Source organism: Etheostoma cragini, chromosome 15 (genome assembly GCF_013103735.1).
Source record: "Etheostoma cragini isolate CJK2018 chromosome 15, CSU_Ecrag_1.0, whole genome shotgun sequence".
NCBI lineage: Eukaryota > Metazoa > Chordata > Actinopteri > Perciformes > Percidae > Etheostoma > Etheostoma cragini.
In genome coordinates this window covers 5,812,988-5,838,948 of record NC_048421.1, presented here as the reverse complement: position 1 = coordinate 5,838,948, position 25,961 = coordinate 5,812,988, and the positions used below count along the sequence as shown (strand labels likewise).

Genomic DNA, 25,961 nt, shown 5'->3' with positions numbered 1-25,961 from the left:
AGTCTATGGTGTAAATAAGCCACTGTTTGCTACAAAGTTGGCCATAAAAACCTAAAAACGTGAAAATGTCAGTGTTTTTTTTTTTTAGGGCTTGTTTGCACTGCCCCATGGAGGGAAACATTTATTTATTACAGGTTAAATTAACTTTTGAACTAAATATGTGTAGACAATAGTTACAATGACCATAAACTAAGGTCTACTGTCCAATCAACAATTCATACAGCCGCACAATTTTCTGGGAAGACTACAGTACGCCTATGTGCCAACAATACAGTAGCATCCTAAAATTAACAGAAAGTTTCATCTCATTATCTCATTAAAAATCTTCCAGACAATAAACATTGAGCAATTTCCACCTCTCTTAGCATCATTACATGGTACTTGGTTACTCTAAGCTTGTTAGAGGTACAACAAGCGTAGAGGTTCATGTTCATCTTCCTGCAAAGAACAGGAGAAAGGCCATAGAAATGTATTGGGAGCAACAGGGATGGTAATTCTGGTTCATGCTAACATTCTGAAAGAGCACTGATGAGAAATTTGTTTAGGAGTTGAGTTCAAATATGTAGGATTTTCCTGCAGAATTGCAAACTTCACCTTTAGATGGCTGTTGATCTTTCTTTATGTGGTTTCATCACAGCTTCTCACAAAGTTCAGTATTACACTGTTCAGGCCTACATTAGTCTAGATTTGAGAAGTGGAGACGGAAAAAAAAACACTAGCTAGCAAAAAGAATTAAGTGGTTTATTTTTTCATATATTTCTTACACATGAGGGTATTTTATTGTGGTGAAATCCTATTTTGTCCAATTTAAATTATGGCAAATAGAAAAATCCCACAGCATAGTACAAATACTCCGAAACATCTGAATGTGCATATGGGATTTGAACTTTTCATCCATGAGGAATGGATAAAGAATTAAGAAGGCAATCGTGCCTTTCAAAAAAAAACGCCATTTTTCTTGAACGAGATTCCATCTTGGTGGTAAAGATCATAAGAACTTCTTGAGGATTACACAGTAGATACACCAGCTTTAAAACCAAACATAAATCACTTTTGCAACGGAGTACTGATACACCCTTACACGTACACTAGTGTGTAAGTACACACATTTTTACACACTACATAAATTGTAAATACGCCATTTCTGTCAACAAAAGGTTGGTGTTATGGGTCATACATCTCTATCGATGAAGTTTCTCTGTAAATGAATCAAAGCTGACTCTGCTCGCATTAGAGGGGATAGCAGGGTCTGAGGGTCTTTCCCTTATTTTTAGTGAGGTCATTCAGTCCCACCACAGTTGGGTCACATGTCCCGTAAATTGGTTTCTTTTCTCTACCTCTGAGGTTTTGGGACGTCTTTACATCAATAGGTTTTCCCCAGGCACCAGACGAACTTCAGCCCATACCTATTGCACAGCCATTAGAGACGGCTAGTCTGACACATCTGGTGTTGGATGTCAGTGCAAATTATTTTAGTTGGTAAGCAAAAGTCCTATAGAAACACAACTACATATCAAGTCTGACGGACAGGTACAGACAGACACACACATACACAGTATGATCTCTTTTTGAGTGGCCACTGGAGGATGAGGAAGAAATTGACTTCCACAACCGCCAGGCCTTGTTGACCCCCAGTACAGACCACAATTGTTCAAATGGTTTTCTCTCTTGACCTAAATCTTGCCCCACATCTTGTCAGGTATATTTCTGGCACAGTCAGATACTAGGCAGCCTGTTGACCTATCCCCGGCTTTTCTCAGCCCTAATTGGGGTGTCCCTGCATGCACTCAGATTTAAATTAGCTTAGAGGAGGGGTCAAATACGAGATGACTTTTTATCCATCGCACCCGGCTTCTCTTATTTCACTCTGTTTGAATAGCACTTGACGTAAATTCGTTACATCTAACTGTTTAAAAAAGAAAAAAAAAAAAAAAAAGCTTCTCCATAGAGAATTGGGCTACTGTCCTTGAAATTACTGAGCTGTTTTAATGGAGTGGGTTTGTGAAAAACAACCCTTTTACTACATTAAGAAGACCATTTATTTGCTGCATGTCAAATCATTATTTAACAGCATCCAGCTTTAAGATTTGCAGCTGGATTTGCCAGTACTTGGTGCTTAAAACACATGTAAACATGCAATTTTTTCATATATTTAGTTTCTACTCACACACATCAGCAACTATACCTCTTCACACTGAACAGAAAAAATAAATGTAAGAAGATCAGTATGAGTATGAGTCCTGTACAAAGTAAGACAGAAATACAAGTGTGTGGTTCTTTAAACTAAATGCCAACATCAGCATGCTAACATGCTCAAAATGAGAATGTTAAATGCTGATGTTTGAGAGAGATAGTGTTTACCATAAAGTATTTATCCAAGGTATTGGATGTCAGGTATCAAAGTTATCCCAATTCCATATTTGACTGTAATATCCCATAATCCCGTAGTTACTGAGCCATTTCACTGAAAACAATGTCGACCTATTTGCTGCTAGCAAGGCTAGAAATGTCTTTTATTTATCTTACTAAGAAAGTGACATTTGAATGTAACAGAAATAAACCGATAAATTCAAATAACATGAGATTTGAAGAAAATCTCCACTGATTTTACACATCAAAGTCTGTTTACAGGGTTCGGGAAGCACCACTGCATCAGTGAGCCTAAACTGCCTTAGTGTTGGTTTGGGCTGAAGCCTACAAGTTTGAAAATAAAAATAACCTGGGAGTGTGGAGTGAGAAAGAAGTGCATTTATCAGACCTCTGTACCACTAGGAGTGAAAAAAAAAAAAAAAATCATTACAGTGTAGTATCACAATAATTTCAGTGCCAATACTGTTGCGATACACAGGCGCCAAGTATCAATCTTTTATTATATGTGTTGGTCAGTTTGTCTGCTTGACAATCTCATTTTTACAGCAAATGGAAGTGATATGAACAATCAGAGGAATGTATGTTTTTAGATAAAACAGATGTTGACAATGTTTCCTTTTGGGGACATCATTAGAAGTTGGAAAAAAGGTTATAAATTGCAACATATCGCTGAATATTGTAATATTTTTTTAAATTGCAATAATATCGTATCGTGGCGTAAGTATTGTGATGATATTGTACCGGGAGGCATCCGGTGATCCCTTCCCCTATGTCGGCATGAACCCATAGAAAAAAGAAAACTTGAGGGACCAATTAAACCTATGTTGAGGTGGCTGTCTTTTCCCGCAAAAAGCCACTGTACTGTAGCAGTGGGACAGTAGAGAACACCCCCCACCCACCAACTCCTTACTGTGGCACACAAGAATCGCTCATCAAGTAGCTGTTGAAAAATTCATGACGATAGAATAGGAAAACAAAACTCTAGGTGGGCGTAAAAGACATTTAACTGTCCCACTGAAGCTGAATAAAAGTCGTTTTTGCTGAAAAATTATAATACTGGTGTCACAGGCAATCTGCTGATAAAAGTTGTTGAGGGAAATGTGTTTTAATGGCAAATAAATTAACTGCAAAAATAGGAAAATGGTAATATCTGAGAGTTTAATTGCATCATTTGGGTAAACCATCCTTTATTGGATCATATAGCGCTTACTGCAAAAACGCTGAGACGTGATTTTCTTTTTTAGGATTTTTATCATTTGATAGGTCAGAGTTGGATGTCTTTTGTTTCACAATTTTGTTTTGACACTGTGTCCATTCTACTCAATTCTGATCAAAATCACATCTAATAGGTGCCATGAGTAATATCTTAATGCACCACTTAAATCTCGTTACAGTAAAGCTTGGATCCCCACTACTGCTGATGAACTCTTTAGACAAATACTGGATGGCATTGAAGGATCACACAAAAGGGACTTGCATGGTGAAACAGAATATACATGAGACACACATCTATCCATACTTGTCCTTAATCTCAGAGCTACTTCTGCAGCTGTCAGGGTCGTGCTCAACCGTCCATGCCACTGAATGAATAATTGATTTCTTCCCAACATGGGAAATTCCCTCTTCAGAGTATCAACCAATGAGCCTCAGACCAGATATATGCAAAACATGTCCTTCCTCATGGAAATGCAAACACCAAGTTACACCACTGTTTGCTTAACGCTTCCTTGAAGTGTTTGCCAGATGAGTAGGTATCAAATCATTTTTCAAGGGGAGAGATTATTGGATTGTTGTAAGTGTAAACACTATAATCCTTCAGTTTTGTTTGTACTTTACACACATATGAACTCCACAGTGCACACTTGGGATACATACAGAGCCATATCGGCAGTGTGACAGGCAGCGTTGTGTCTGCTGGAGATTCACTGATGCACGGGGACTGGGGTGTTACAGTCTCATGACAATCCAACACAACCAAAGTTTTACAGTTTAACGGGTTTCATTTACAACAAAAACACCCCAACAGTGCAACGGCCGATTGTTATTTTTCTAAATATAACACTCTGGGAGTCTAAACTTGTGTTGTCACTGCATCTCCTATAAGAGCTAATTATTCTAATAGATGGCAGGGTGGATTAGTGGTGCATTTCAACACTTCCTGGCGGTCTCCCTTCCGTTGGCTCAATGCCCCTCTCTGCAGCTTGTTTTTGGTCACCTCTGCACACTAAATGGGCAAGACGTGTAGGCTTATTTTACTCTCTAATGGTCAGATAAAATTTAGGATTATTAATAGAAGAGATTAGTCTTCAGTGTCTAAGGGTAGTGCTGGCTTGCTGCAGCCATTGTGGACCCAGCACTGATAACAATATATAGAAGAGGATTGCATTTCAATTTAGCCGTTACCTGTAATCTATATATTTTTAGACTGGGTTATATTATGCCACACCAGTCATATTTAGATCTACACATTTGCATGAAGCTACTTCTTCTACAATACCATCTATCTGGAGAAGCAAAGAACGTGTTTAGTGTCAAACACAAAAACCCAGTTCAAAATCCTTCATAAACAAGGTTTAATTTAGAAATCGCTATTCTTCCTAACTCAAAATTATTTGAAGGGATTGTATTGGTGTTTGCCTTTTGTATATTGGTGAATTATTTCCTTTGTTTATAACTTTTGCTGATTCATTTACAGTTTGAGATGTAAAGTGGGAAATATCAGAGCCTGCTTACAAACATCCCACATACCTGAGTGTAATTACCACCAGGATGTTAACATAAATTATATTTTCCACAAATGTGACATATGACAATGATGCATAATTTAATCTCTTCCTAATCATCAATCTCCCTCCATCTTTAAGATGGTCCCTTTCTCTAGTCACTCTCCTTCCTCTCTCGCTCTTGGCAGTTTGCAATGACTGGGCTTTATCCACAGGCATCTTATGACAGAAGCCGGCACAACAGGAATATTTTTCATGAAGATGCCACAATCCCTGCAGCCCATGGGAGCAATGCCAAGGGCTGTTTTCCATAATCAGGTCAATCACAAACAGCCCACACACACACACACACACACACAGTGGAGTGGTGCATGGAGGTCTGCTCCGTGTGCAAGAGTAATCATTAAGAGCGTGGCAGCAGCGCTGAGGCAAGTGGTGACGGAGGAACCGCAAGTGTCCTTACCTAACCTGGCAGGTGCACCATGAGACAGGAAACTCAAATTCTACGGTTTAAAAAAAATAAAATCAAAAGTATGGATCGACCGATACTCTTTTTTGAAATGCTTTAAGCAAGTATTTAATACATTAATACAATACAACACAACACCTAGTAACAGAGGGTCAGATAGTGTTGTGGTCGGGACATTAAGTCAGACTTGTGAAACCGAAGCAGAAGGACAGACACAGAGCTGTAGCAGAGCCAAAGTAACGCACTTTTTAACGATATCTATCGGTAATCGGCCAGGGCCGAAAATCAGTCTATCCCTTGTCAAAAGTAAACTTGCGCATAGCACTAAACACAGCACAGACACTAAGAAAGTGTTCCATGAAAAATAAATTTAAAAAAAATTAAAAATAAACTAGCAAGTGAGATGCATTGTTATACTTGCAAACTAGCAATAAATGTCACTTTGCAGTGAAATAGAATTTTCCCACAGAATCACAACTTTAAATGAATGCAAGTTAAGTGGGAGGGTATAATATACTTTTGTAGTAGTTATGCACACTGTGATTGAAGGACGGTGTCTTAAGCTTGAGATCGACTGAACTGTTGAAATGAAATCAAAAACAGTGAATCATACTGTATCGCACGTACGTGTAACAAAATGAATGACATCAGAAGCAATATTGCAACAGATGGAATTCATGTCAAGGTAAACTGTCTTCAATCTGACCTTAACAGCTTTACGTTTAAAGAAAAAAAAAGGTAAAATGTATCCTGCAAAGAAACTGGAGGTGGAGGACATCTTTTTTAGGTATGTACAGTCTTACCCCTTTGTTTTTATTTTAAAAGAAGGTTGATTGCAATTTCAATTTACAAAAGAATGTTTCAAGAGAGAGCACTACGCAACTCCAAACAAAAAAATGTTTCAAAGGATTTTTGCTTAGCGTAAAAGGACAGGTGAAGAGGGATTCATTTACCAGGGAATCATTAACCACTGTTTCAGATAGTTGTTTGCCATTGTCCCCTACCACTACCCAGTATAGCACTCAACATAACAGCGATTGTCCGGTAATTAGTACTCAGGGCTCTAGTCATTGAAAAATGTCAAAGTCAAACAAATGTTGAAGGTGACTAAAAGCAATTACAAACTGCACAAAAAAGCAGGGATGCAAAAAATGAAGTTCAATAAAAAGATTTGCCAAGATACAGTATGAAGTAAACAAATGTACTGTGAAGCCAATGGCACAGCAGGATGTATTAGTGGAAAACAAAAGACATAAAAGGGAATGACTAAAAATATAATTTACCCTTGGGATACCCATAGATGGGACAGACAGCTAGCTAAACACTACATGCATTGGTGTTTTCATGTATGTGGAATAGTACAATATGGTGATGCTGCCACAGGAAAATAAAAGAAATTCATGACTCATGACAGAGCGGATCTTACCCCACTCTAACTCTACGCGGACTGTATGAAAAGAGTTCCCACCTTCAAATTTCCTGGGAACCCACATCTCGGGGAACCGCTCCTGGTCTGCAAACACCACTGTGATTGTTAAAGGTCCCATGACATGGTGCTCTTTGGATGCTTTTATATAAACGTTGTTGGACCCCTAATACCATATCGGAAGTGTCTTTCCCAAAATCCAGCCTTGGTGCTGAAGTACAGCTACTAGAGCCAGTCCCACAATAAGTTTTCCTTAGTATACCATTTCTGAGTCTGTAGCTTTTGAAGAGAAGAGAGGGTGGGGCATGGTGAAGGCTGGGGGTGTGGCCTTGAACAACTGCCAATTTGCTCATTTGAAAGCCATAATGGCTCTTTCTTGGGCGAAATTCTCTTGCCCCTTATGACCTCATACGCAGGAAACCCAGGCCTTGGTTTACACCCATTGCCATTTCTCGCCACTGGGGGACCATGGGAAGGCTGGGTGAACTCATATTCATGTTAAAAAACCTCAAAGTGGCATTTTCATGCCATGGGACCTTTAAGATGACATGGCATGCAACTACACTTGCTGAGCTGCTGATGGCTTTCTACCGGTCCTCCTTCAACAGTGTAATGGCATACTGCATGTCAGTGTGGAACGTTCGCTTCTCAGCAGCAAACAGGCGAACTCTTCATAGGGTCACAAAACCACACAGAAAATCACCAGCTGCCCTCTGCTCTCCCTGGAAGACATCTCCAGCTCCCACTGTCTCTGCACAGCCAAAAACATTTTTAAAAAAAAAGGACTCTCCCCATCTGGACAACCCGTTTGACCTGTTGCTCTCCGGCATGCACTACAGGACCATCAAACCACAGAGTTTCTTTCCCTGGACCCTAAACTCACTTACCTCCCGAAGCTTAACTAAACATATGTTGCCTATTTTAGGGTAGTCCTACTAGAACTTATCATTTATTCTAGTGCAGTGATTTCATTAATACTAGCGAAAAAAAAAAAAAAAAAAAAAGGCCTGAAAGGGGTTCAGTCAGAGTGGGGCACCAAGCTGATAGTAAAAAGGAGAGGTGGCAGGAGAGGTGGCAAAAATGCTGTGCCAGAGAAAATGAAATAAGGGAGAAAGAACATTGCTAGGGCTAATCACACCTCGGTCCTCCTCAATAAAGAAGAGGAAAAGCTGAAACTCACAGAAATCATTAAAAAAAAACTAGAGGTGATGCTAAAGAAGAGAGCTTGAGTAAAGAAATGATTGGAAAGGAGAGCTAGGAGGAGGAACGGCCAATGAGAAGAGTGCCCCCCCTCCTAAAATGTATCGCTACTGCGAGCCTCCAATTCTTCCTGTCACAATGTGACTGTCTCAAGGGTATTACAGAGCGTGACATGACCTGGGTAAGATGATGAAAGTCTGTAGGCAGGGCATTAACAAAAGCCAAGGATAAAAGGGCCCTGTCTGTATTTGTCAGGACAAGAGGAAGCACAGATGGAGTCCATAAAGTCTCCTCTGACCTGGCAAAGAGGGGAATATAAAAGGTGACCAGAGCAGGCAGCATCCAGTTCTCCGGAGAATCACCATGACATCCGTCCACCACAAAGAGACCCTCTTCCTAATTGAGTGCACACACTAATAGCTTCAAGATCACTGGGGAATACAGACGCACTGGGTGCAGTCATTGAAGAAAAATAAATGGAACTTCAATTTCTTCTTGTAGGTAATAACCCTTTGACAAAACGTTAAGACATCTCAAATAATTTGTGGCTCAACAGGTAGAGAAGGCTGTCCATTAATTGGACGTATGGTGGTTGGATCCCTGGCTCCTCCGCATGTCGAAGGGTCATTGGGCAAGATATTGAGCCCTAAATTGCTTCCGTGCCATTGGTGTATGAACGATTAGATTAGAGCCTGATAAGCAAATCGGTACCTTGCATGGCTGCCTCTGCCATTAGTGTGTGGATGGAGTGTAAAAGGGCTTTTGTTAAAGTGCTTTGAGCGGTCAAAGGACTTGAAAGGCACTATATAAATAAGAGTCCATTTACCAAAGCCTTTTGATTTCTCATTTCAGTAGACTTCTGTGGAATGTTAGTTTTAATTAATACAGAAAAGGTCATATTATGTGCCAAATTCACATGGTTCATGCACCTAAACCTAAAAGCACCTTTAAAATAATTTTCATTTTTTTCAGTACAGATAAAGTGAAGAGGTGAGTATAGGGACGTTTAGGTCTGCCTTTGGTTGAGATCTGAAATACTTCCTTTTTACCTCTTTATTCTTTACTTAAGAAATAAAAACAGACAATTTATAAAATGATAATCAAATCAATGTCTTTTTAAAAAGTGATTGACTTGGTGGTTTTAGTCTTAGACCTATTGATTGTTCCTAATGCTGCTTTTAAAAAAAAGGTAGAAAATATCAGATTACTAAAAGAGAAAAGCATCTTTCAATTAAAGCTAAAGCCCAAGCACAGTACACAATACACTGACAATTCCATAAATGGAAATACCTGCAGTAAATAACAATATAGCCAACTGATACTGATAGATTGGATTGTTCTCTCGGATCACGATGAAGACCATATACCTCCAGTATATTACGGTTCAGGTCTTTCTGCCAGAAAGACCTGAACCGTAGTTGTACTAGGTTATTTATTTTTACCTCCAGTGATGTAATATTTGCCCAAAGGGCACCAGTTTCGCTGTGCTTTTTTTGTTTAGTTCTAAGCAGCACTCCTACGCATTTTCTTATTAAAATGCAACAACAATCTAAGAACACACATTAAGTAGCTGTTTTCACTTTTATGATTGCTTTCTTATGAGCCAAAATGAAATATTGTATGGTCGGAGATCCGAGTCACCGCTGACTCCCACTGTTGGTCTAAAGAGGGTCCAGGAAGTAAAATAATCTCCAACACACATTGTTTTTCTACCTAAAATAGTGAGAATACAGGCCCATTGATTAAGCTTAAAGTATGTGAACAGTATGTGTAACTAGTTGCAATGTAAGAAAATTACAAGCTTCTCTGTGCGGCACTTGTAAGCTCCTAGAATCTTCTATAGAATTTCATCACTAATGAGACCTGATTGGGGGGGGGGAGGAAGTGAACCTGCTCAATCCACCTTTTTAAGAAACTACCAAACAACTGGTCCAGACGTTACATGATTATTTCATCATTTCAAACCACAACAAAATAAAGCACCTTTTTTATTCCACTATTCCTGCTACCATGTAGTCTGTGGGTGCAGAGCACAGAGGCAAACATGGAGGACAACACAAGAGCTTTAGACCACCGTATTATTAGCAACGTTTTCCCTACCATTATAAGGCTATGTGCAGCACCCAAGCTTTTGTTTTGGCACCACCTAAAACAAATGAATGTAAAATCAATGTGAGCATCAAAATTTACTAGATGAATTTTCTCAGATCTAATGATTGTAGTTGGTCACCAGTGGACTTCTTTAGCAAGGTTGGTCCTTCAGCTTTTTGAGTGTCATTTATTTATTCATCTGATCTAGATTTTCCAAAGTTTTAGACCCAGATATGGTAATGATAATAATACTTCAAAATGAGGGGATATTGCCCTTTTTTTAAATTGAAAAACATCACATCTTCTTGAGCAAGGCCCCCTAACCCCCCCCCCCCCCCCCCCCCCCCCCGGTTAATATGGGCATCCAAATGTTCCACAAACCGGGGGAAATCACTGATTAGTATTAACTAATTCATCACTAACTCGATCCTTCCTGATTATGAACTTAGAACGCTGGACATGTTTTTCTGTTGACCTGATGCAACCGGCCCTGTCACGCTCCCTGCAGTATGAGACATACAAAAAGGGACTGCGTCATCTCCAACCATATTCCATGAATAATCCATGACCTCAGGCACCAGGAGCCGCTCTGGGTACACTGTGAGAGGTTTTCACAAAAACAAACTGTCAAAACAGGACACAAGTGTTTACATGCAATGGACAGAAGGTGGGAAAAGTTACACAAGAGCAATACCCTTTATGGACTTTTTTTGGGGTGAGAAGTCAAATTTGATTTCTTTGCTACCGTATTTGTCTTCTTAACTGAGACAAATGAGTCAATGTGTTGTTAAAGGACATTTGGGAAGGAGCAGAATTATAAGCTGATGCAAGTGTTTCGCGCTTCATTTCATTGCACACAATGGGTCGATGGGTTATGAAATACATTTCCTGCAATGGAATTACAACAATATATTTGGAATAACAGAAGGTAACACTTTACTTGAAGGTATCTAAGATTATATAAGAACTCTAACCCTAACTTGTCATGACAAAACTGAGTGACCGAAAAAGACTTGTTCATGTTTATGACACGTTCATGAGAGTGTCATGTCACGGTCATGTAGATAACTTTCAGTAAAGTGTAACCTAACACAATAACCATATTTTTACCATAATGAGTATTAAACATTCATGCCATGACACTTTTAATTTTAAGGCAGGAAATGCACCCAAGAAATGGAGCCTGAGATATTAGGCTGCAACTAACAATAGGTCATCATTTTCTTGAAAATTTGTTTTGTCTACAAAATGTGCCAATTACAGGTTACTATCTATGCTGTGGAGTAACTTTTTCTACAATAGTTGCCACAGACTCCAGAGGATAAAACTAAAAAGTTTTGTGAAAAGTTATGTGCCTTCCCGAATATAGTGTTCTCTGACAGGGAGACTAGAATAGCACAGTCATTTGCTTCACATGGTGTAGAACATTCCTCTGGCAATGACTGTCCCATCTTTCCTTCACATTCTGCAGCATAGGAATGCAGAGCTGGGGAGGTTCACACACAAACTCGGAACACCCTATAGTACACTTAATGAGCAACCTGCAGAGAGAGAAAGAGAGAAATTAGTTATAGTTATATTTCCCAAATTCAACTTTTTACTAACTCTCATTTTACATATTTAATTAGGATTGCATCACTATAAATCATGCATGAAAGTAATTTTCAAAGCAAATAAGTGTATTTTCCAGAAGGCCAGTATATTCTTTTGATGCAGGCATGCAACCAAAAAGCTCTTCTGTTCTTAAAAATAAATGTGGTTATAAAAAGAAAAGTATCATAAACATTTTAAGCTGTATATGAGTGTAGTACAATATAAGAAAATGTTTATACTACACACACACAAAATGAAAATTTCTACTGCATGACACTGCTGTGTGTTAAGATAAAATGATCAAATCATGTGAAAAGCACATCACATCACGCTAATTTACACTCGAGACTACATAGAGGACCATCGTTACACTAATGGACAACAGCCATTTTATACTGTCCGAGATATAATCTGTCTTCAATTAATTGCTGATATCATGGAGAGCAAAAACCTCATAAGTGACCCTGTGTCAGCTCTCACTGGAAGCGTCGCTGTGCTAATGAATTAGATGTTGCTGTGATGTAAAGCTGTAGGTGGTTTGCCACTTTCCAACACACACACTGAGCGTGCATATAAATACACCATAAATCAATAAAGGATGCAAATCAAATAGCTTATTAACCGACTGCTAGAGCACACCACATTTGTTCAGTGCAGCATAAAAGAAAAGGAATTCATTGTTTGGTTGGATTGTAAGTGTACTAGGAAATAGAGAATAAGCCAAATCTCTACGCCACCACTAAATTAGCCCCCAGAGATAAGTGACAGAAGGAGAGGAGAGGTTATAGAAGCTCTCTGTAAAAAGAATGGCATGAAACGGTGCTTTGGGACTTCAGGATAGCAGTAGTCCACCACCATTTACTCTGCCTAACCTTTATGCACATTCAAAATCTGCAGTATCCTTTGATAAAAGTCACACACTCAGTTTTGCCCTTTTCTGTCTTATCCTCGGTTTGGGTCTTCCTTTCAGGGCAAGTGGCTTTGTCAAGAAAATTTTAAGAAAGTCGGGTTTCGTTTGAGTCGGGGCTCGGGTACCCTTATGTGTTCCTGTGTTGTGTGGAACAAAGGATGTGGCTTCTGAAAACTACAGGTTTTAGCACAATTAGGTTCCCTCTGCGACAGGAGTATGGGGGGTGGGGTAATGCTAAAGAAGGCCTGTAGTGAGGATGTACTGTACGTCTCTGTGTGTGTTTCTTTGGGCACATGAATTAGTTAGAGCTGTCAGTTAAATGCATTATTAACAACGTTAACGCAAACCCATTTTAACAGCGTACATTGTTTTATCGCGAAATTAACGTTCTTTTTGGCCTAAAAAACTTTGTAGTTTTTCCTCACATGCTGTTGCAACAACTATTAACGTTAGAAAAACTTCAACACCACACCGGATCTAGTGAGACTGGAAATAAAACCGGCACGCCACACACACTTGTTTGGGCTTGCGAGCCGGCCAAAGAGTAGTAACGTTACGGTATGGCGAGTGCGAGACGCCGAAATGGATGCCAATAAGATTCTGAATGGAAAGTTTACTTTTTAAAAGTTGCCAAATAGTTAACTGACAAGACCAAAGTGATCTGGGTGTTTTGTCGTTGTGGACTGAGCTACAGTATGGAAAACCATTTGATCGCCAAGCACACAGCTAATATCAACTCTCTCCCCCGTTGAAGTATTTTTTTTCACTCTTTTATTGATGTACAGTGTTACACTGTGTGAGAGATTATTTGCTCAAAGTGTGAATGCTACGTGTGAAAATGAACACTACAGTAGGCCATATGCTAATGTTGTTTTCATTAAAACATTTGCACAAAGCGAGCCGATCCACTTTTCCATGTTAAGAGAATTAAAATGAGAAAAAAATAAATAATGGGACACACCAAGATTAAGGGACATTTAGAATAGATAAAAATGTGTGCTCAATAGCGAGTTAACTATGACAATGTGATTAATCGTGATTACACATTTTAATCATTTGAGAGCACTAATAGTAATGTAGTAGTATGTAGATCATGCATATCCACACAAGTATATTTAATAGTGTAGCTTTTAGCGTCTATAGTGGTTCTCTGCACAAGGTGACTTTTAATGCTAGCTAGCTCAATGCATTGACAGCACCCTGCAAATAGTTAAGCTTCATCAGATCTCTCAGGAGGACCCACAGCTCGCAGGAGCCTGAAACTACACATCAATCATCGGTCGCTGTAGTGCAGTTATTGTCTTTACCATAATAGAAATGTTACCCCATTATTTTCCAGCAAGCAACCATTTGATTCACTGAAAGAGAAACAATAGGCTAACTGCAAGCTCACAGTGCAGAGAGAAACAAATCCAATGAATGGCAGATTAATCTATACTTAAAGTATTTATTAGTTTCAGCCTGTTACACACTGTATGTAAATTGTACTTTATAACAGCTGTAACTAACGCCTTTTAAATCATTTCCAGCAGTCTGTGTTTACATCAGCTGGCATGCAGCAGAGTGTCCGTCTATACAGATGCAGGTTAAATGAAGTTCATGTCAAATTAATTGTTTCATCCAACTGTCAAGATTGTTGTGAAACTTACAAATACAGGAGACACTAACCTTTGCTTGAAAGAAAAGAATGCCGTATTTAAGATAACTTTTTTTGCTTTTAACTGGAGCACTCTGTGGTACCCTGTGTCCTTCATGTCAGAGTGCACTGGGAGTGTTATGTAGAATTATGCAAATCTCTCCTCTGGCACACAGTTTGGGAATTAAGAACAGGTATAATCCTCTCATCTAAAAGCCAGCAGTTTAACTGCTTAGGTCTGCACTGCCTGCATTTCATCTGGCATAATGTGATGAAAACAGTGACACAGTGGGTCAAAGACAACTGTGATTAAGTCAAAAAAAACAAATCACCGACAACTGTGTCGGGGGCAGTTTATTCACCAGAATTCCATGACTAGCCTCAGGACATCGGATCCTAACTGTTCCAAAACTTATTCCACCTCAATCAAAATAGTTCCACACAAGTGATCGCTCATCTTACTCAAAACACGTGTGCCTTGTCTTCCTATATCAAGCGACTATCTCTCAGGGTTCTCCATCCTGCCTTGAACTAGTTCCCAATGCTACAGTAACTCAGATTCTAGTTTCTTTTCACTGCAGCAATGAAACTTAAATTACAATCATGTTACCTGACTACAGAGTTTTGAGAAAGAGACACAAGATTCTCTGACCAAAACCTCATGACTTCAGTCAATTTGCAGAGAGATGGTTGATGTATCTCTATGAAAAAAGTCAATTCATTTTTCACATAGACATTAGAGATTTCACTGTGACTCATGCACTCACCCACAGATGACAATGTGTCTGCTCCATGCTGAGATCAGTCAGTGTTGTGAATTAAAATGTGTGTTATGACAGCTACACATATACTGGATGTAATAAATACTAAAAATGTAATAAATAAAAAAAAAAAATGCAATGAATACTAAAACAATCCGCTGCTTAGATGCGGTTGTAATTTAACCTTGATGAAGACGATGAGCGATATTGGCAATGAAAGTGGTAGGTCAAGGTAAATTCAAACAAAGCCTGAGTAGCTACCTTCTGTATTTGGAATAAACTTAAAGACTCTTTGTGGTATGAAATACCAAAATATTTAGTCAGAGTTGAGTGGTTTGACTGAGACCATATAAATATGTTAGCAAGTGATCCTGTGTGTGATATTGGCAAAGCAGTAGTTTACCTTAATCCCAGGACATTGCTCCAGCCGTTGTGGAGGGCCAGGTTACAATCCAAAATCATTGTATCAGCAATTTCTGGTCAAGTTCTCATTTTGTTACATAATATTCACTTTTGGGATAATAAGCAGGGCTTGACATACTGTAAGCAATGGCAACGCATTGTCATATCTCAAATGAGACATACAGGATGATTGATAGCCTGCTTATAAGTCCATTCATCATTAAAGCTGCTGTTTTCCAAAACTTTGGAAGCATTTTCCACCAATCAGGACACTGCATACTACAACAATGTTTGAGTAATCAGAGACTTTAACCATCCTCCAGTGAACTGCCCCCCATTCTGAGATCATTTTCCAGTCAAGATCATTTTCTAGTTAAGTAGCCTATTCCAGTGTTTTAGGTGTTTGCTGACACTAATACCTGTAAAAATAATACAGCAATAACTTAGTAAGGAAGTGAAATATCAAACAAGATATGCATATTAGGTATAAATACATTTTATTATCTTTATATGAAAGTCCGGCCCCCAGAGTGTCTGCTTAAAAAAATTCTGGCCTTTGGAAAAATGTAGTTGATGACCCTTGGTCTGGCTTTACTGCTTATGGCACAACATACATTGGCAGTGGCTAGCTAGGTTATAACCATTTTCTGAAGCTTCATGGTAAGTAAGCGTATATATTTTCCTATATTTTTGGTTGTTTGCCAATCACACCTTTGATTTTTCTTTTAGAGCCAGTAAAAATGTAGAAGTGGCCAGCAAAACTCTCCATGGGGATTTTTTTATGTTAAGCCTTGTAAAAAGTGATTAAAACTGCTTGAATAGTGCTGTCAACAGTGCCATTTCCCTGGTTAACTATGTTTAAAAGTGTTGTTATACACTATATCACCAACAGAAATGGTGTGCAGGGAAGCTAAATCCATTATTACAAAGTTGATGAATAAAGACTCTATCTAGAGATTTTCTGTCCGAGTCCAACCACAACGGGGAGCCTGAACAAAGATCAAACAACTGTGTTGCAAAAAACAACAAAAGAAACAAGCTAAATATGCTAAAGTATATTGTATGTAGATACAAAAGCAGTGATTGAGGGAAGACTATATAGAGAATTGTATTCTAAACTCTAGAAACTAGTAAATCTGAGAGTCAATGACAAAATGATAAAATTAAAAATATTTTTGATTTTAATTGAAGTTTTAATTGAGCACTTTACATCTGCTATAAGCATTCTGTATGTACTTGTTTAATTTCAGTACTATAAAATTGGTTTAGTTTAGATTTCCAAAAGAAGCATGATGTTAAGTCAACCTTCCTCTCTGTGTCATCATCCTTTCTTTCCTCGAACAGCAACACATTTCAAACAGCCTGCTGTTAATGAGAACACACAATTGCTTTTAGCTCATCTTTGGTGTGTATAATACAACATGCTAACAAGATTGTACCCCTCTAGCCTCCGCTTCCTTTCAGCTTATTCAACACTAAATTGCTTCGTGGCTTACTCAGTTTCATCAAATCACGTATTTATGAGCAAACATGTCAGCAATACAATGCAAATGGACAGCGCCTAGCAGTGTGATTAGCATTCCCTAAAACAAGAGGCAAATCTGCACAGCACATATTGGATTTTTCCTCCATCAGTTATGGGTTTCAAATGTATTCTCCTTGTACATGTATATAGTTCCTGTGGCAAATGTGCACTCAATAGACACAATGTGTACAGTTTTGTACAGAGAAGTTTACAGTTTTGTAGCGGCTGAGCTGGTGCCACAAACCCTAAAACTCCTTCACCTAAATGCTTGGCTCTTACTGGAATAGGGTGACAATATTTTGACTTCCAAAAAAAAAAAGAGGAAACTTGGACAGGCCTCGAAACACAAATTAAGACAGGCTTCCCAGAGGTAATGAACATGCTTTATTATGCTTCTGTGGCATAAAAATAAAACGTATGTAATAAAATAAAATGTCTAACAACCTGTAACAAAATAACAGCTCTCTTCAAATAAATAAATAGATAAATGTGAAACAATGTTCTAAAAATGACCTAATTTTGTGTCAGCTTCAAAATCCAGCTTCAACTAAATATCTCTTTTCAATGTAATAAGAGAAGGTTTTTCCACGTCCATGTGAGTGTTGAGATCTCCAGCACACTTAGACACTGAAAAAAATGTGCTAGCTTTGCAAGCAGCGCACTCCGCCTCCACCGACCGGGACGGTATGTGGGAAGTTTTTTTTGCAGTTTAACTGTGAAGATGCACTTACGGCATTTTGTGTGCAATGCTGCTCTGTTGTCTGATCTGCTCCCTGTATGTGCTCCTTGTCTGATCTGCTCCCTGTATGTGCTCCCTGTCTGATCTGCTCCCTGTGTGTGCTCCCTGTATTGGCTCCATGTCTGATCTTCCTACCATTTCTTCACAAAATGGTTTCAGTACATCTGAATCCAAAAACAAAACCACAAAATAGGCCCTTATAGGTGTGAACTGTATGGGCAAAGTGCAATTATATAACACACAAGAGGGTCAAACACTTCACGCAGCACAGTTCTACGTAGGTTTATAATAGACACTCCATTGGGCCCTTCATCAGTTCAAACAATCTAAAGTTGTGTTCCTGTAGGCTGCACTCTCTCTCTCTCTCTCTCTCTCTCTCTCTCTCTCTCTCTCTAAATAACAAATGGGTGCAGAGCTCTCACAAATTAATATAGTCTGCAGATGAGAGGGAGTTAGTACATAATAGATTACAGTGCCACCCACAAAGCAGATGCACACACAAGTGTGCACAGGGATTTTTAGAACAAATTTAAAAAAAAGCAATGGGGTGTCCTTGGGGAGAAGGCCGGCACGGCTGTTGTGGCTCTCATTCAATAGACGACTTATGAAAACATGGCTACATTTATTCTTTTGTGTCCCAACAACTATTATAATGTTTTAGGGTTCCTTATTGTTGTCCAAATGTTTCTAGTGTAGATGAGATAGCTAGCACTAATCTAAGTTTTGTTCAGAATACAATTACGTACAATTGTATTTAAAGAGTTCAGTCTACCTCTTGAGGATCATGTGGATGTGTGAATGTGAGAAGGGGTTCATTGACATTGGTGACTAGCCATGTTTGTGAGAATTCCTTTTTCTGAGTTATACTGTGCACAAACATGACAATTTAGCCTTTTGAGTGCTAGACCCAATGACAAATGCTGTCCAGCTTAGACTTGCCAACAGTGTGTCACTGGAGGATGAGGAGGCAATTCATCCAAACAACGTGGATAGCCATGGCTTGTTAGGTTAGTGTGAGTGAGTGAGTGAGTGAAGTATTAGTGTCAGCAACAGCATTCTGAGCTTAATATGCCGAACTGAAGAAATAAATTGGGTTATTATCCAACTTAAAGCTTGCATAGAAGCAATATGCTTTAATTAGAGGGATCAAATGTAAGAGGTGAACTGGTCTGACATTACAAGATTTTGTATGCATAGAGTCATACGTGCTGCAATGTGAAGTCAAGGTACATTTTGCATGTTGTTTGAGAACATCCAAGCCCATATTGTTTCGAAGAGGATGCTCAAAACTTCCATATTTGCACTCAAAGTATTTAAAATAGTTAAATTAGTAAAATTAAAGTTAAAAACTTTATCATTTCCACTGTTGAAATAATGACCACAACAATCAACAATAAGTCCTAATATGCTGAGGAAATGCTGCTTAACACGTTATTTTTTTTCAAATTCATGAATCAAAATTAACGCGTTATTTTGACAGCCCCACTTTCTACACAATAAACAGAAACCTGCAATGACACTGGCTGAAACTAAGTAATAGGTTTCTCAGGCCAACATCATATTTTGAGAATGCCTTTAATCATCCAACCAAAAGTGCAAACTCTTAAACAAATTCAGTTTAGGATCATATGAAAAAGAAAAGCATCAGCTCCTTGAGTTTGAGAAACCTGTATCAAATTCATTTTTGGTATTTTTGAATGAAAAATAATAAAAATCACTGGAATTTAATAACTAAAATAGCTATTCATTAATTATCTGTTGATTGACTATACGCTTCAGTTCTAAAGCAAAGTTGCCTCTATGCCATTTAATCGTCTGATCATTACAGAAACAGTTAATAGATGCTTGGTATAAATTCATCACCTGAATGTATAACTATGCTTCACCACACCTACGCGGATCAACCTCTGTCATGGTAAATGAACACCAAGATGAGTCATCATTATCTCATATAAAGTTGATTTTTTGTGTGCATAATTATTGTTGAGGTAAAGTTGAAATTCACATTCTTCCCTTATTTCCAGTTGTAACTTCATCTTAAGTCAACTTAGACTCAGAAACATTGTTCCTTTGTCACAAAAGGCTCTGATGCAACGTTATTCTCAAGGCTCCCTGTATGGTGAGGGTTGCGCCGATAGCTTTCATCAGTAAATCATTTCGAGGCTCAGTTCTTCTTGCGTACAAAAGCTGAAGACAGCCGTGCTTTACTCTCTGGTTTTGTGGTGAGAAACATCAAATGTGCACAAATGGGGAAAAGAAAAAAACATAACTGACAACATCCCTGTCTCATTTAGGCTTTGATCAGGAGCAAACGGCAGAGCTCGCTTTAGTCTCTTGCAAATGATAGAGCACAGTATGTGAAAAATCACGCACACAGGAACAGCCACGTACAATCAATCAGGAAATTACGTAGGCACAGAAAAAAATCCACCAATGCTATTTTTCAATAAATCTTAATCAAATGATGAACATAATGTGGCTATAATCACATACCCTTCACCATACGTAGAGAAAGGCATGGGGAACTTTTCATAATATCATCTCTGCAAATCAAACCAGCTTTTAAGCTAACCATGCCAATCTTTAGGTATGGTGGAAAGTATGTGATGATATGGGGTTAGATTAATTCCAAAGGCCAAGGGAATTTTGTCAGGATGCATTGTATCCTGGATCCATGAAATAACTATTATTCATTTACAATGAAAATTGATGTTCTTACAAGGTTGGATTTTCCTAATCTTTTTGAATTAAGGCATTAAGATCAATTTCCAAAGATATTTTTTTTTCCTCTTTTTAATCAACTTTAGCAAGGGTGTGAACCCTTATGCAAGCCTCCGTACCTGCACACACATTAGAATTAGAATCATTACTAGAGATGTTCCGATTCCAATACCAGTATCGGTATGGCCTCCAATACTGCATACAATTCTGGTATCTGTATTGGGAAGTACTGAAGTTTATGCACCGATCCGATACCACGTAATAAAGGCCGATAACAAATATAGAAATCATATCACATCCAAACAGGGAGAGTAGTCTACAGCTGTTAAAATAATAAGATACTGTGTATGACATGTTGGTATCGGACCAGTAGTCAGTATCTGCCGATACTCAAGTTCAGGTATCGGAATCGGTAATGGGAAGCAAAAAATGGTATGGGGCCATCTCTAATCACTACATTGGCAATGCCTTAGCGCCATTAGCACATCTGAGATCTAGCAGACAAAGCAGATACCACAAGAGAGCAGGATCAGTGGCTCAGTCGGAATCTGGGATTCAACAGAAACTCTCTTCCCTCCTTCGCTTGGCTTTAAATCTTTATCCATTCTTCACAACCTGTCATCCTCTACTGCACTCCTGCACCAGAGCTTCTTTTAATAACCGTCCTCTTTATCTCAGTCTCATGTTTCCCCTTACAGCCACCATACTCACATGACTCACCTCTAATGATACCTGCGATGTATAGATATATACCAGAGTATTGTATCTGCACCAATTATCTGAGTGGATCAAAATGGGATTCCATGTAAGAGGCTGGTTAAGGCTATTCTCCGGACAAATTTAGCAACACTATTGATTAGTGGAAGAGCACACTGGTAGAGAGGCAAAGCAGAGTGTGAGAGAACATGATAATGAGAAGCAATTCAATAAGAACACATCAAGACCACACTGTGTTTAATGCGCAATATGAGTCTTTTTTCCTGACATGGGGTCCTCCTGACTGGACTGTTTGACAGCAATTAAGCTACAGCTCCGTTGTGATTAATAGGAAATTGGTAGAGTTAGGAAAATGTCTTTCCCTGTACAGGACCTCTCATGTATAGCTACACTGCAGTGCTAGCCATTTGAAGAGCCTGCCCCACTGACCCTCATTATGACAGTGTCCATGACCACCACTGTGCATAATTGAACCCTGGTCTTGCTAATTTGTGCTGCAGGAGAGAAAACCCATCATCCCCTTGGCTCTGCTCTTATATCTGTCCATCGCACTGGCTCAGAAGCACAAATCAGAGGTAAGATGGAAAAGGAAGTTTGAGGGAGAAGAAAAAAAGAGGAGAGCTCTTTGGTGTTTAAGGTGAACAACTGGGCAATTTCCTCCTTCGTTCCCCAAAGTCTTGTTTTCTTACACTGTACCGAGTAGGAACCAGTGACCACTTATTGATACCTGCTTTATGAAACAAAATTACCCATTTTTACCGTATAAGTTGTTGCTAAATAGAACAGCAAATGTTGTTAAAACACGTATAAATGCTTGTGCGATGCTTCTTCCCTGCTGTCTTCACAGATTAGAGCCCAAAACATCTTGATCCTGATGGTTTCATTAACATTAACTCAATACAGTACACCTGCACAGGCAATTACAACACATTTATTTAGATATACAGTATGAGATACTTGGGATGGGAAAAGCCAACGCATAGACAACCAGTCTTTGGACAAACAATTTACATTATAGAACACCAAATTAGCTTTGAGTTTAATTAGAAATGGGCAAAGCTGGAGGCCAAATTCCCTATTAAAGTCAACTCAAAAGCAACATTTTGTCAACCATGTTGTTGCCAATCACAATCTTCTGGTGTAATTCTTTCAAAGAAGCAATGTCTTATATCAGAAATGTTTGTATTGCTGTTTTCCTACAATGTGCCCAGATGAGTTTGACAGCAAACAAGAGTTATGAAAGTGATCATTTTTATATCTGACTGCAGTGATCTGAAAAAGTTCAGTGTCACAGCAATATGTGGCTTGTGGTTTTTAACCACGGCAGGTAAACAAACCGCTGCGGTACAACCCAACACAACCAAGAGATAATACCGTTACATGTTACGGTAGAGTTGCATCTTTCTGCAGGAAGGACCTCACAGTCCTCTGGAAAACTATTCACACTGAAATTACGTGTTAGTGGTACAGCCCCAGGGAGCGTGAGAATGAAATTCTGCACATCAAGCAATCTACTCACCTAAGGCGAAAGACTAGTGATTTTTTATTGCTGCACAGGCAGTGAACACTAAATTGAGAGAAGATGCAAGCAGATAATACAACCTAATGGATGATTTCCAAATGTGCCATTTAAAGTGGGAAAGGTGAGAGACGGGGGAATCCATCTTAAATGATCCCCTGATGGAAGGATCGTGAAAGGATCAGAGGCAGCCATCAAATAGCAGGTGCAATCAGGTTGCACTGGCAAGTGATGGGACTCTACAAACAATTAAATGTACAGTAGATGTCTAGCATGTGACATTACAAAAAGGGCTGAACAATATCTTGTTTTAGACATCGCAATGAGCATGCGCGATAGTCACATCGCAGGACGTTGCAATGTTACGCTAATCCTTTTTCGCTGCTTGATAGAAAAGTAAACTTTCGCCGTTCTCCTTTTACATGATTATTACCATCCGACACATACACAGTTTGTTGTTAGTGCGCGTGACATGCAGGTCGGATCCATTTATCAAACTAACGAGCAGGTCACGCTAGTCGACCACAACCTGAAACTTAGAGGAAGCAACATGCCGTCACGGTCATTCACGTTAGCCTTGATTGATTATTATATGAATACAGTGGTGGCATGCTAGTCAACCAGCGTTTTTCTACCTAATTTCCCTCTCCAAAACCATTTCAGAAGAGTAACGTTAGTCACAGCGCTTACTTGCTTCGGTGATTGTAAAGCATTGAAGTTTAACAAAGAATGGTTCACATTAGAAAAGATCCTTTACATTTTTTTTCTTCTATGTAGATGTCAATATATATTGCAAGGGGAAAAAATATCGCAATGTACGATTTTTCCAATATCGTGCAGGCCTAACATCCATTTAACAAGTAATTGCATTTTAACACTATAAAGTCTTCCTCTGCAACTCTAATCTGTCTGATTTTATGTAGATCCTTTAGTTGCACCTTTCCCTTCAGAATAATCCCATCTCAGCCTGGAACCTTTGATCCACACAGGCAGAAAGGGAATCTAAGTTTAGATGTAAGAAAGTGTCTGATCCGGACATGGTGACTTTTTGATTGCAGCTGACACAACGATCTATTCGATCACATAGAAGCAAGAGGCGGAACAGAGGACTATCAACTTATGACACTGATAGTCATGACACTGATGATAGCTTTGCAAGATTTCATACAGGTTATGTGCTACCTATGAGTGTTGCAATGAGAGCTTGATCTAAAATACAATCATTTTAATGGCATGTCATCAGAGTTCACATTTTACGAGGATTGTGAACTACTCGATCAGCTCTACAGAGTGAACCGACAGGCTGAGGTCATCCTCTCGCTCTCTGTCTTACCCTCTTTCTGTCTCTTGCGTGTACTTTAAATAATACAACAAAGCATAATTTATCAGTTCAAATTAGGGTTATGTACTTACACTGCTCTAAATTAAAAAAAGGAAATGTTTAAGCAAATGCAAACCATCTTATGGCCTATTAAATAACTAAAACCAGTTTTAACTACCAGTTTAAATGCAGTTAAATTACTTTTAAAACTGGCACAGCTGCATGGTGGGAGACCTTTTCTATATACTGCCCTTAGGAAATGTTAATCAGGTTTTCAGATTACAATGGACTTGGTTAACAGTGCCAGTCAAGTAAATAATTTGTAAGCATTTAAGTTTCTATTTATACTATCTGGATACCGACAACAAGGTGAGACACCCAACAAGCACATCTCCCTAATCTTTGCAGTAACTCAAGGGTGGTAACATATGAAAAGTTCTAATCCAGATTTGCACTACATTAGGAAATGTACAGTGGGTCCAAAAATACTAATGGCAAAAATTGCAAGTAAAATAGATTGTACTATAATTATTTTATGAACTTTTCAAAATGGGGCTCGCACATAAATAAAATATTTATTTAAAATCTTAAAAAGGCAGAATTTACAGTATTATTCTTTTTCACAACCTTCTGTAATATGTACAACAGTAAAACAATTGCAAGCCAAAAGTCATAAAACATTTGTCTTATTATAGTGATGCATCCGAAGAGCCAACAGCCATTTCAATTATTATCGCTCTACTGTTCAGACGGCACATACTGAATAGGACACAAACAACAACAGATGCAAAACTCTGCAGGATACCATGCTTAATCATATGAAATGAGTCCAACGATACAAACAAAAGCACCTCTTCCATATGGCGACTGACACAAACACCTACACACAAAACGGTGTCTGATAGCAGTTAGGAGCTGGACGGAGGTAAATTACAGTACATACCACCAGCAAATAAACCTGTTCTGCCCACTGCTTGCACTCTGCAGCAGGCTGTATTTACTGAAGGGCCTCAACAATATACAGTATGTTTTCACCCTGCTTAGCAATCCAGCCATCCATTCATTTCTTGCTGCTTGTTCACATATGTGTTGCTGTGGACAGACAGAAAACAACAAGCAGCCTAAGCATGGTTTTTGTTAACCTCCAAGCATCCAAAGTGGATGTGGCCATGAGGTGCCCTTGCTAAAACCTTTCACTACATCAATGGATTGTAAAAAAGCATTGGGGAATATATTCTCCTGTTTTGCAATATAAGGATACAGTTGTAACATTTGAGTCATAGAGCCTTTATGTATCACAGGAAAAAAAAGACAACCAGATGGAGGAAAAACAAAGGTTGAGAACAACAAACTGTCTGCCTCTGCACTTAAATGTCAGAACTATGGTACCATTATATTTTACTTACAAGGCCACCACTCACAGCTCTTTGAACCATGAGATCTTTACAAGCCAGGGTTAATGCACTTTAATGCACTCGTAACCCTGCTAGCTCTCCATAACATTTCTGGGAAAAGAATTTGAAGTGACACATACCCAGCTTTTTAACTAGACTCTGGATGTCGCCTTCACATGAAAATTAATTTCTTTACTTTAAGTGAATTTAGAAGGTAATAATGGTTTCCTTAACGGACATCAGGGTTAAGATATTTCAGTATTTTAATAACAGGTAGTTCAGGATGTACTAGATAGTGCCAGGTTTTTTTTTTAATCTTGAAAAAGACATTGTTGAGTCACTAAATATCATCTAAGGGACAGTTTGGTATTAATGGAATTGACCACTGAAAGAAAATAGGGGAGGTTCATTCTTTTGATTCTTTGTAGGGGGGGGGGGGGGGGG

At 38.7% G+C, this 25,961-nt stretch overlaps 1 long non-coding RNA gene across 1 annotated transcript in view; it reads right to left on the bottom strand.

Moving 5' to 3' along the window:
• Positions 1-10,429: 10,429 nt before the first annotated feature.
• LOC117957541 overlaps positions 10,430-25,961 on the bottom strand; it is a 21,826-nt gene continuing 6,294 nt past the window's right edge. The window contains exons 2-3 of the long non-coding RNA XR_004659530.1: positions 17,367-17,373; positions 10,430-10,530 (exon numbers count right to left, since the gene is read on the bottom strand). This is a non-coding gene — a long non-coding RNA (uncharacterized LOC117957541). The remainder of the gene's footprint in view (positions 10,531-17,366; positions 17,374-25,961) is intronic.